We start from the raw sequence: 12,179 nt of genomic DNA on the forward strand, positions 1-12,179 counted from the left end.
TTGAAGGGAGGTGTTGTATTCCTGTCCTGTGTTCCTGTCCTGTGTTCCTGTCCTGGCTCCACAGCTCAGTGGCTGCTCTGGAGTTCAGCTTCCTCAGGGATACAAGGGGAATTGGGGATTGTGGCTATTATGCTCTGCTTTAAAAATGCAGCAGGTAGTTTGGATTTTCTGAGTTGTAACCTGGTGAGTGTTAAGATTCCCAACTTGGCACTCTTAAATGAGACTTCTCTTTGAAAAATGTGATATATGATAACAAAATTAAATGCAATTCAATGAAAAATTCTGAAAAAGAGTTCAAGAAGCTAAATGTTGTGTGGATGCTTTAAGCATACAGTATATTCCAGTGAAGCCTACCAGCAGTCAGTCATGTTTTTTTTCTGTTTTACAGGTCAACTGTATTACTGGAGAGGAGGAAAGCTGTGGAAAAACTCAAGGTACCTAAAACATTATACTGCCTGAATTCTTGATGTGTTCTAGTGTAACAATAAGGGGGAAGAGGGAACTGAATCAGTGAACTGCCACTTTTAAAGTGGTTTTATTAAAAACCACAGAACAAAAAACCCTATCACAATAATCTCAATAATGTTGTGTAAAATACCTTTGTGGGATGAAGTTTTACCTCAGCTTTGGTGTGTGTACAAGAGCCTGAACAAAGCTGCACAATACTTGCTCCAAATATGTCATAGAACTGCACAGACATCAGGGTATTGAGGTTTCCTGCAAGTTCCAGTCCCAGTATGAAGATGGAAGAACCTGAGCAGCAGCCTGGATTCTGTAAGTTGGAACTGGGGATTCTTCTAGGCATTTTTCAGACACTTCTGTTAATGACTTACAATTGTACCTGTGGTATAGATAACATATATTGTGTTGTGATTTTTTTTTTTTTTTTTAATAATAATAGGCAGCACACACTCTTACAGTGGAATATTTTAGGGATTTGAATACCTAATCTCTTATCTGAAGTATTTTATGTCTACCACTCTTTTTTACAGCTCCCCAGGTCTTTATTAATAAGACTTGCATTTTCATGTCTGTTATGTAACTAAAAAGATTATATTAAAATAATCCTGTTGCTAGCACTTGGATAGGGTTCTTTTGGGGGATTTTTCTTGGTTGGAGAAAGTTTTTACTCTTTTCTTTTCTATGAAGAATTACCTGTGAGATGCTACATGTACCCTGCAAATGGAATACTATGAGGCAGAAGCAAGGAAGAAGTCAAAATATTATCACTTCATCAAAATGGAAAGACAATGGCTTTTAGTAAGAAAAGCTGATTTTATACTTCTGTGCACTTCAAATTGAGAGGAGCTGAGCTGCCTTCTTCCACTAAGAGTGCATCATTTTGTGATCTGTGAGTGATGATGTAGTGAATTCTGGTCCTTTTGGTCCTGTTGATGCTGAGTTTGTATCGTTTGTAGCTGTGTAGATTGCTTGTGCCACACATGCAAGAGCAGTTTGCTACAGATTAAAGTACAATTTATATGGAATTAATTTCTCAAATTTCTACTATGAATACTGCTTTTAGAGATGAGTTACATCAAGTCTTTGTGATTGATGGAAAAAATAATGGGTGTTTTCTTTTTGTTTAAAGAGTGAGAATTTAAAAGAAAGGGCAGTGCAACTTACAGTTTTGGTAAAATCAAAATGTGTTCAGTTCTTGATCTGCTGGTGGTAGTTATGCTTAAATTGCAGATGGTACAAAATTACTCATGTCTGTTATTTGGGCAGAATTGAAAATATAGGAGAGCTAAACCTGTCTGCTGCCCAAGAGCAAAACCAGAAGTGTTGTCACTGATACGTTCACCGATAATGCCTTTCATTTCAAGAAACTGGGTATTTTCTTAGTCCTTTCACTTTTTCTGTAAGATCATTCAGATTGTTGGTTCCACCTTTAAACTGAGGTCTTGTGATGCTTGGGGTATTTAAAATGCAAGGTGTTTTCTTGGGATCTTGGGAGACTGCTGTACATGGAGCCCAGTGTGGCTGCATTCCCTGCAGCACTGGACTGGCTACTCCTGCAGCTCCTGGTAAGATGAGAAGCTGACAAAAAGCATAAAAAGGAATTAATGTGTAGCTGGAAAAAACATGCAAGGGACTCTCAGACATTTTATCTAGTGTCTCCAGTGCTGAAGGAGAGGTTTCTATCTCTTTGCACATTTTAGACAAGGGATTTTACTCTTGATGTTTTTTGCCCCTTACTGTGCAGAACCTGTCAAATCCCTTTCCTGACACTTTCTCCCCGCCAGTCCCTCAGAAAGACTTCAAAAGAGATTTTTCCCAATTGCAAAAGGAACCAGGCATGGCCTTTCTTACTTGCCCTGCATTTGAAGCATTGATAAGTAACATGTGGCTGGCTCCAAACTGCTGACTTTCCTAGACATTTAAGAAAACACTGTTAGGAGTATGGTTTCAGAAGAAAGTACAGGATTTTTCTCACTATTTTTCTCCCTTCTTTGCAACTGCTCTTTTGTGTAATGTGTCCCAAGAGGTTTGATTCTTTTCTGTCTGAAACAGTGAGAATTCACTACTGTCTTCCTGATTAACACATATTGAAAAGGAATGTCAAATTTTTAAAACTTTTCCATATGGGAAAGGTTTCTTTATTCATAATCTGTGTCATGCTCTTTAAGTTGTAACTTTCTTTTTGTTTAATGCCTTTGGATCATCACTGTTTGGAAGTGCTCTAGCAGAAAGAAAAATATTATTTTTAGAACTTGAGACTGAGTAAGAGGAGCCTGGAATCGAAATCTACTGTCTTGCATAATTGTTTAAACCTGCTACAGAGCTTGGCAAAGGTACAGACTGAGAGGTCTTTTACATAAAATGTGGTTGGGGCTTCATCTTTAAAGACAGGGTATGCCTGAGGACAGCTCTGGTCCTTTTAATAAGAGTTAAGCTCACTTGAAAGACAAGGCTGAAGATGAAAAATGTAACCTGGGGAATTTTGAGCTTATTCAATAACTCCAATCTGATGCATCTTATTATGGGAGAACGTGGTAAAACAATGGCCTTTTAATTTCCTGCTCTAAGGAACAATCTAAAAGTAAATTGTACAAAAATACAGTAAGATGCAAGACTAATATTAACCTATTTTTCAATCTATCACCTGAATTGATTTTTCTTTTAAAAATAACAATAAAACCCCAAGCCCTCCCTGAAATACAGATAGTGGAGCTGTATTACCCATAACCATTTAACCTAGTCAAATGAAATTCAACATTGTCTCATAGCTGCTGGGAAAGCTGCACTCTCTTCATATTGTCCCACATGGTTTGTGTGAGGAGTTCAGATCTTGAACTATTAAAATGTTCAGGGGGCTTGTTGAGGCCATTTTGAAAACATCTCAGAGAACTCTATGATTCAGCAAGTTTGTAAAGTTGATTTTTTTTTTTTTAATATCTCTCTCTCTCTGATATGAAGCACATTTCTAAGCTGCAGGTAGCATTACTCATTTAGACTTCTTAAATCCCCTTACACATGGTCATGCCCTACTCTGACCTCTTTGAAGGAGTCAAAGTAAGGTAGAGAGGACAATTGACAAAGTCTGTTTGTATGTTACCAGTGTAGGGTTGACTAAACCTTTTGTCTGTGCCCTACTGAATTGTCAGCCTTTAGTGTCCCATTCCTGCCACCTGCACACACCCTGTTTTCCAGGATGGCTGCAACAGCTCTGCTGAAGGTCATGTTCCTAACTAGGCTGCTGCAGTGTAGATGATTTTGAGCCCTGGGATTTCTAATCCTTGAGAGAGGCTAGATGTGTTTGTGGGACTATTTTAAGCATGTCTTGAGTGCTTTTCTCCCACCCTGCCCAGTGCATCTTTCAACATTCCCTCTCCATTCTCCAGACAGCTCTCACCCTTCCAGCCCAGCAAGGAGGAATTGGGACTGACATTGGCTCAAAATCCCTTTAGCCATGATGCTTCCTGGGATCAAGCAAGTGAAAGTGTTTAATAAGTGTTTACTCCTGGATGTACAGTATTTCATGCAAACATGGAAAGATTGTGTTCTCTGTCTTCTGTCAGCTACCAGCCCTGAACCATATTTAATCACCATAGAAGCCTGGGGTTCTCTGGCTAAATGTAAATTTATTGTCCCTTCTGAGCCCCATTGTCAGTGAACTTCCTGATTTTGGTCAGTTTTTTAATTGGTGCTGTTTCAGTTGCCCAGATGTGGCTCTTCAAACATCAGTGACTGTAGATAATCCTGTCTGCATGAGTGATGAAACAGAATATGTGACACAAGTGTGTTTCTGCCCTAAATGCCTGTTTCCAGTAAATATTCGTAAAAAGAAGTTGTCTTGCAGTCTGATAATAAGGACAAAATTAAACACAGATTTGGGATTATGCAAATTTTATACAGTTATGTAATCCAATGCCTTGTTCTCTAGTGAATCAATTTAAAGCTTTTTTTATTCCTAGTATGAGAAGTTTCGATGCATAGAAATCTGAGTCTCTGATTGAATTTCACTAAATTTTTGTAGTTGCAGATAGTAATATTTGTTCATGCTGTGTCTGCAATCTGTTTTTTTCTTGTTTGGATTGAAAGGTAACCACATTAATTGAGAAGACGATTTGCATTTATAGTCCTGCATTTGTTGGATTTTTCTTTCCTGTTGAGATGAAGAAACTCTGTGGAACTCAGTTCCTGTTTTCTTGGCTATCTCAACCTTGTCCTGTATGGATGTGACAGTGGTGTTGTATCTCCAGTTCTCCAGCTTTCCCTGCTGGTGGTAGTGCTCATGCTGAACAGAGCTGTTCACTGTGACCAGTTCATCAAAGCACTGGAGCTCTGCCCAGATACTCATAAGAAATGAAATAAAATGAGGGATATATATATTGTGCAAGTTAAAGTAGTCAAAGAGAATTAGGAAAAAAATATAAAAAGTGATCCTTCAACATTTCTATATTGCTGCCTTTCTTCTAAAAAAACCGCTTTGTCTGTTGCTCCTATTGCTTTTAGTACATACGTGGAAGAACTGTGGGATTGTTGGCTGTGTTTTTAATCATTATTTTCAAAACACAATAATATTCAGCATAGATTGTTGTTACGAGATAGAACCTGGTTCTCTGTAACCTTGGCACCGAGTGATTATTGTCTTGTCTGAAAAGTACCAAACCTAAAATTTCTCTGGCATAAACAGACTTAATTTGAACACTTGTACTGCTCCTCTCACTGTGATGGAAAGCTGGAGTAGCTTAGAAGTTGAGGATGAAGAAGATTAATAAATAAAATAGAAAAGCATCACCCTAAATTACTTACAGAATTGCTGCTACTTTGATGATCCATAGCAGTAAGGAAGGCTTATCCAAACTCCTGCAATCTTTTAAATGTGAGTAGGGTGCTTGAGATCCTGCTTCTTCCTTGGGCATGCTGCTAATCCCTGAGTTTGTACAGAATTTCTGTAGCTATTACTTCTGCTGTGGATTTAGGAAAAAAGACATGAATGCTTTCCAAGACAGCACAGCTTTCGAAGGCTTTATTTCAGTTATGTTAAAATACTGTTGGTGCTGCTTTTTGCTTTTTTCCCTCCCTTTTGTCTTTTGCTTTTTTCCCCCCCATGAGTGCCTGGAATGTGTTGAAGAGTGTTGGATTGCTCTTTGCCATTTTCCCTTCCCAAGGTCCCTTTCATGGAAACAGTTTGCTGGCAGCAGATAAGTTTCTGTATCTCATTCCCTGTCAAATTCCTCAGTCCATGTGAAAAAGAGTTTCATGGGAGGCAGGAGGAGGAAGAGGACAGCATTCATGTGAATTTTCTGATTGCAGCAGGGAGCAGAGGAGCTTGGTGGGCACCTTCAGGAGGAGTTGTAGGGAGTGCACATTGCCAGGCATGGGAGAGAAGCACTGGAGCTGATGTAATTCTTCAATTGCCTGTGACACAGCTGACAGATTTTCAGCTCTTTCTGTATGATGATGGAATTAAAGCTGGAAATGCTATTCAAAATATATTTTAAATGATCAGGCTTATAACTGCAAGAGAACATATCTGCCTTAAAATTCAATATTTTCTCTGAAAGGTAAACTCATTCTTTTTTGCTAGCATTATAGCTATTAATGAAATGGCTTTAAATGTGCCTCTCTAAAACTTCAACACTGTGCTTAATTTTTTTTAATTGCTCCTTGGCTCAGGAATAAATCTGTCCCTGATGACTTAAAATTGCTGAATCTTTGTAAAGCATAAAAAACCCATATGTGGCTAGATGTGTATTTACTCACCATCGTGTCTTTACTATGGAGATTGTTGGATTTTTTTCTGGTTTGACTTTATTCATCGGCTGAGTGGAGTGAATGAAGAATATGTATTTTAAAACTGGGTTTTATTTTTCCCTAAAGTAGTTACAAATCTTGAACCTCACCTGCTCAATAGCAATTTAACCTCAGCAATAGCTATGAGTTTGTGGTATTTCCCCCCTTCACTAATCGAGCTGTATTCAGAAATTGCAACATCCTTAGCAAATGTTGATATTTAGAAAGTCAGTTTTTTGTTACCCCTCTGCTGAAACTGGATTTATATAACTTCTTAACAGTTCAGTTGTAGTAACATGAAGGTTTTCTCTGTCTGCTAATGACCAATGACTCTTCATAGAAAACAGTCTGTTAAATGTGGCAGCAAGTTAAAGATTTGGTTTTGTTGTGTATCTGGTTAAACAAATTCAGTCAAGTTCTTTGCAGCTGGGGCTCCCTTAATTCTGCTCCTCCTGCAGAGTTTGGGCTGCTAATTGAGACTTGCCAACACTCGAGTCTCTGCTGGTTATCAGCATGGAGTGCTACGAACTGTGGTTGTGAGAGTCCTGGTTGAAGGGGAATGGGGTAAAAACAATCACTAACAAAGCATGAAAGTCTGATTTCTTTGTGCTCCACATTCAGGAGCAGTTTTGCAGTGGTTGACAGTTGCTGCTGTTGCCCAGTGTCTACACCTTAGCCTACAGATAAGGGCAGTTTCGTGTCAAGAAGTTCAGTTTGAAGCTTATCTATATCAGTAATTGGAGTAAAGTATAATTCTCTTAACTTTAAATTCAATTTAATCATGTTTTTTGGACTAACAGTAATTTACACAAATTGGTGAGTGAGTTGCTGAATTAAATGTGTTTGTTCTTCATGGAAATGGACCATTTATACTTGACATAGGCTGTTACTTTAGATTGAGTTAATTCTAATAAGCTAAAGCAGTCAATCCCTCAAATATTACAATTAAACAGCAACAAAACAAACCCACCTGCATTCTGTTTGCAGTCTTTAATCACATGTGCTTAAAAAAAAGTTTTGAAACATTGTAACACCATTATTGAATACCAATAATGGTTATACTACATTGAATGTATCTCCTTGATGTTTGGGGCAGCAACTTGCTACCATGAAGGTATGGAAGGAAACAATTTTGTGTTTCTAAAGCCTGTGGATACAAGTGTCAAGCTTGTTGAAGGCAGTGACTTCAGAAAGCATCAGTGTTGCTTTCAGTAGGTTTGTGTTTGGGATGGCACAGCTGTCCTTACCTGGCTCCCAGTAATGTGTTTGTATGATCCCAGTTCAGTGGTCTGAGATGGGGGACTGAGCAGCCTTTCCTTTGCCAGTCATAAAAATGAGAATGCTTGTTAGCAGGAAGTTAAAGCCTGCAGGTAGTAAAGTGGTTTTTTAAAGAATGAATTAGAAGCTGGATAAAATATATATTCATCTATTGAAGACTTCAAACTTTTGTTGTTGCTACTTTTTATTTTTAAGAGGCATGGAGGGGTTTATAGCAAGTTTTAGGAATCTCTTAGCAACAGGGAGCCATCTTTCAAAAGCTGAAGTTTTTGGTGAAGAAAATAGAAGGAAAAAAAAAAAAAACTATCTCACAAATTAAATTTTAAAGTATAATAAGTCTGGCCAAAAGATATTCTGAGAAACAATTTGCTAAAGATACTAGAGCTGACAATAAATCATTTAAATTGAATCATTTCAAGTACATCAGGAATGAACATCCTGCCAGACAGACTGGAGAGCTGATAGATGACTGAAGTATAGAAGAAATGCGTGGGAAAGATAGGGCACAGAACAAAAGCTAGATGATTTTTATCCAAGTTGACTTTCCTGAGAGATTTTAGGGCAGAAACTTCACTTTGTAGGTCACATTTTGAGAATTGGTCTCAATTTGAAATGTTGGTAAAATAGATTTTTAGAAAACAGAAAAAAAGTAGCAGATTGCCAGGAGTAGATACCATTTGCCCAAGAGAGCTGACAGTAAGCACCAGTGAAAACATTGATCTGGCAACTGTGATCTGTTGCTTAAAATGGCTGAGAGATCAGAGGCAGGAAGATAAACAAACAAAATTTCAATGTATTAAAAGCATTCCAGGAATAGTCAGTGTACCACAGACCTGCAGGTCTGTACAGGCAGGTTGGTATGTTTCATTAGGAACAAAGACCACAAAATTGGTAAACATGTGAGCAAATACATGGGCAAAAACTTATCTCAGGATTTGAGGGAAGTTCTCACATGCACTTTAGATAGATGGCCTTTAACCTTAGGGTGGGACATGCAGTTATTTAGGTCTCATTTTCCTCCTCCTCAGCTTGCAGAGTTGAACTTGCTGTTGGTGTCAAATGCAAACAAACATCAATTATTTGCTCTATAATCATATAACTTTTTGAAAAATGTACTTGCTTAACAGCCAGGAGCAGAATACTATACCACAATGTAACTTTGTGATAAATTATGTGGACCTCAATAAATAACTGGATTATAGGAAACAGTGGACTGAAATTAACTGTATTGCCTCAAAAACACTAAATGACACATATATAATAAAAAACTATGACTGCTGATGTATATTAATTTAGATGTGAATGTTTGTTTAATTTTGGTCAGGTTCTGACCACAAAATGTAGGTGAAGCTGTGTTAAGTGTGGCATTGCCAGTAAGTAGACTCCTATGAAATCTGCCAACTATTTGATGTGACTGGCACACATCACACTGAATGTGTGACTCTTTTTTGCATTGCTGATAACACACAATAACACACACTTCTTGGTAAGAAGATACAAAATAAATAATGTAAAGTGTCATCTTGGCATCATACCAGGCTTTAGGAAAATATATTGTTTGGACTAAAAGCAGCTTCAAGCTTTTTCATGGCTAGAGCCTCTTTAAGGTACTTAATGATGGTGAAATAGCTTTAAAGTTAAACAGATTTACTAGACCAGCTGAAAGGCTCTCTCCAGCATCTGGCAGCTTTATACCAGTTTTGTACCAAAGAATTACAAAATGACCAAAGTTTACCAGAAAGGTCAGGTTACTTCCATGGAAACATTTTCTTTGACCAAATCTTTCCCTTAGGCTTTGGGAATATAAACTGTAGATGAATTTATGCTATTCTCTTTCAAGCATAAAGCATGAAGTTTGCACCATTGCTATTTTGCACATTGTGTCATATGGAAGAAAGAATATGTTTGTAGGTGGGCATTGATGATTTAGAGAAGTATTCAAAAATCCTCTCATTTTCACCATAACTTAGTGTTGTGTGTGTGTTTGTTGTGAATCATGCCAATTCAACCCTGGCTCATCTAACTGTCATATAAGGACGGGAGCTTAAATCAGCTTTTACAAAATGCATTTCAGTGCAGGACATTCAGTACATTTCACTGCAATAAACTCTTTATTTAGTGAATACAGCAAGGTGCTTGTAGTGGGCTGATGGATGCGAGGGGTTTTTTTGTTGCCTTTACTCCACTTTCAGCATGAACCATTAAAGGATTTCTAGTATAAAGGAGTGCTTTGTTTATTTACACATCATACTAACATTGAGATGTAGAGACAGTAGTACCACATTGATATCAAGAAGTGTGAGTTATGCAGTGCATTTGGTAACTTTTTGGCTAATTTTTCTTTCTTGACAGCAACAGTAAAATGTAGAAGTCAGTTTTTGAGATGCACATTAGCTTCAAGCACTTACTGAAAATGGGAGAGAAAACCTTGTCATTACTTTAAAAACAACTTGTGGAACTTTTTAAACACTCCTATTAAACATGTTTGCTTTATAGTAGTCTCCATGGATGAACATTTTTGTAATCAAATAAATTTGTGTTTTGGTTGCAAACCAAATAAAATACGTAAAATATTTCTGCTATAATATGTATAAAATTTCTGCTACTTTTCCTCTGTTAGTCCATCTTTCATTTTTCCTCCTGTTCTACTGCCTACATGATGAGATTTTATTCCTTTTGATTTTTTAAGGAATTGGTGATGTATTTTAACTTAATAATAGTTATGTTGGCAGCTCTTGTACTTGGTATTCTGAAACTCTGTTTGTGCCTGGTGACAGCATATTTTAGTCCACACTTAAACTGTTGCCAGATCTTGGCACTGTGAGGTTCTTGTTTTATACTGTGTTGTATCTCACTGCTGAGAATCAATGTTGTTGACTTGGGCAATGTGAGAAAGACCTCTGGTTGTGAGATGAATAGAAAAGTGTATTACCCGTTGAGCACGTGAATTGCAAGAATTTATTGAATAGACTCTTGCTTTTAAATCTGCCACTTGGATATTTTTCCCCCCTGGGCTAATAAAATAGTTAAGTGATCTCTTCTTACATGCTCATTCTGTCTTGCCTGTAGCTTGTCAGTGTTTTAGGGCAGCACGTGCCTTGCATAACTCGAGATCTCTGCAATGTCAGTGCCTGCTTGTGGATTGTGTGCCTCTTCTGCAACCACTGTGAGCCTATGGTGCAGCCAATGAAGTCTAGATAATTACTCACTTAATGCCAGAGAGAGCTTAATTAGACAGTGATTTCAAATAGTATATAATTATCTAAACTTAGGCAGAAAGAATTGCACTCTAGGATCTAATAGTTTCACAAACACAAATGCTGAACATGAAGATATTAAGTTTCAGTACTATATAATATAGATGATAGATGAAAACTGTTACTTTAGGACTTAGGAATTTCTCTTTCAAACTGGGAACTTTTAGACATTGAGCAACTTTGTTCCTGGTTCACCTCTCAGAGAGAAAATAACTTAAGTCATCCCAAATGACTCACTAATTATTTAACCGTGAAGTATGAACTTCTCTTGCAAGTTCATATGGTGCTATTTATCCTTAACCATTATATGATCTAAGCGTTTCTAGGCACAATCAACTTCCATATTTCAATAATTATTCCAGCAAATGTGATATATTTCATATTCATAAATGTGATATGTGTTCATACTCAGCATAAGTCAAAGAATATGCATGTATTACAGCTGGGTGTGAAAATTAGGGACTTTCTAAGCCCCTTTTGCATACTTTTAGTGTGAAACTTTTTGCTGTGTATAAAATCTGAGAGGTGTGCATATCTAAACCTCACTATTACTCACCTATAAGTTTGCTTTGGGACATAAGTGGTATGTGGGCTTGGAACACTCTACATCTGAATTTTAGCCTTAGTGACTAAAACTGATCTCCAGTTTGAAGCCTAAATTTAAATGGTAAATCCTTAAGAGCAGAATCGTGGTTTATTTCTGGGGTAGATATTTCAAGTTTTTACAGAATACATAGATCTTGGATAGATTTGCTTCACAAGGGAGATTTTTGTGTGAGAGAAAAAGTAGCAAAGAGAAGAGACTAGTCAGTGAAGAGCTGTGTTTAGTTAGCCAGTTGGCATATGTGCACTTGCAACATTCACTTGAATGATTTCTAATTGCAGTGCTCAGCTGAGTTCTACTGATGCAGTGAAACTGTTATCACTTTCAACATCTATCAGTATTTTCACAGTCTTAGATCAAAATATTGCTGAAAACTGAGCCTGAGAAACAAATTTGAAATCAATAACTAACACCAATTCTAGTTAGTATGACTGGGGGAAGAGTAATTTTTAAGCTACATAATTTTTTAAGGCATCTGCAGCTCTATCACTATTCCCTACTTTACTGAGGTATCTTCTATTTTGAGGTAGGTTTAAAAAAGTCTTTAATCCTTCTGTGACTTTTAAAGACTTCTCTGTGTTCTGCTGCTTTAAAATACCTTTGTTTTGTATTGTCCAGTGTTTAGGATAAGTAGGATATTAAGAAATACAGTTATTTGCATTGCTGAACTTCATGTGAAAAGAACTAATGGTGATGGGAAGATGGCCTACATACCTTGGGGGTCTTGGCATTGCTCAGTGTGATGTGATTGACTGATCACCTCCAGAAACTTTCTGTGCATGTTTCTAATATGTGAG

The 12,179-nt window shown here is 37.3% G+C and overlaps 1 protein-coding gene across 2 annotated transcripts in view; it reads left to right on the plus strand.

Annotated features, from left to right (window-relative positions):
* Positions 1-12,179, plus strand: part of ADD3 (adducin 3) — a 91,336-nt gene that overhangs the window by 32,967 nt on the left and 46,190 nt on the right. For both annotated transcript variants that reach the window (XM_079313146.1, XM_079313144.1), the window contains exon 2: positions 389-434. The gene's annotated coding sequence lies outside the window, so the exon portion shown is untranslated. The remainder of the gene's footprint in view (positions 1-388; positions 435-12,179) is intronic.

This window comes from Erithacus rubecula (assembly GCF_903797595.1).
Source record: "Erithacus rubecula genome assembly, chromosome: 9".
Lineage (NCBI taxonomy): Eukaryota > Metazoa > Chordata > Aves > Passeriformes > Muscicapidae > Erithacus > Erithacus rubecula.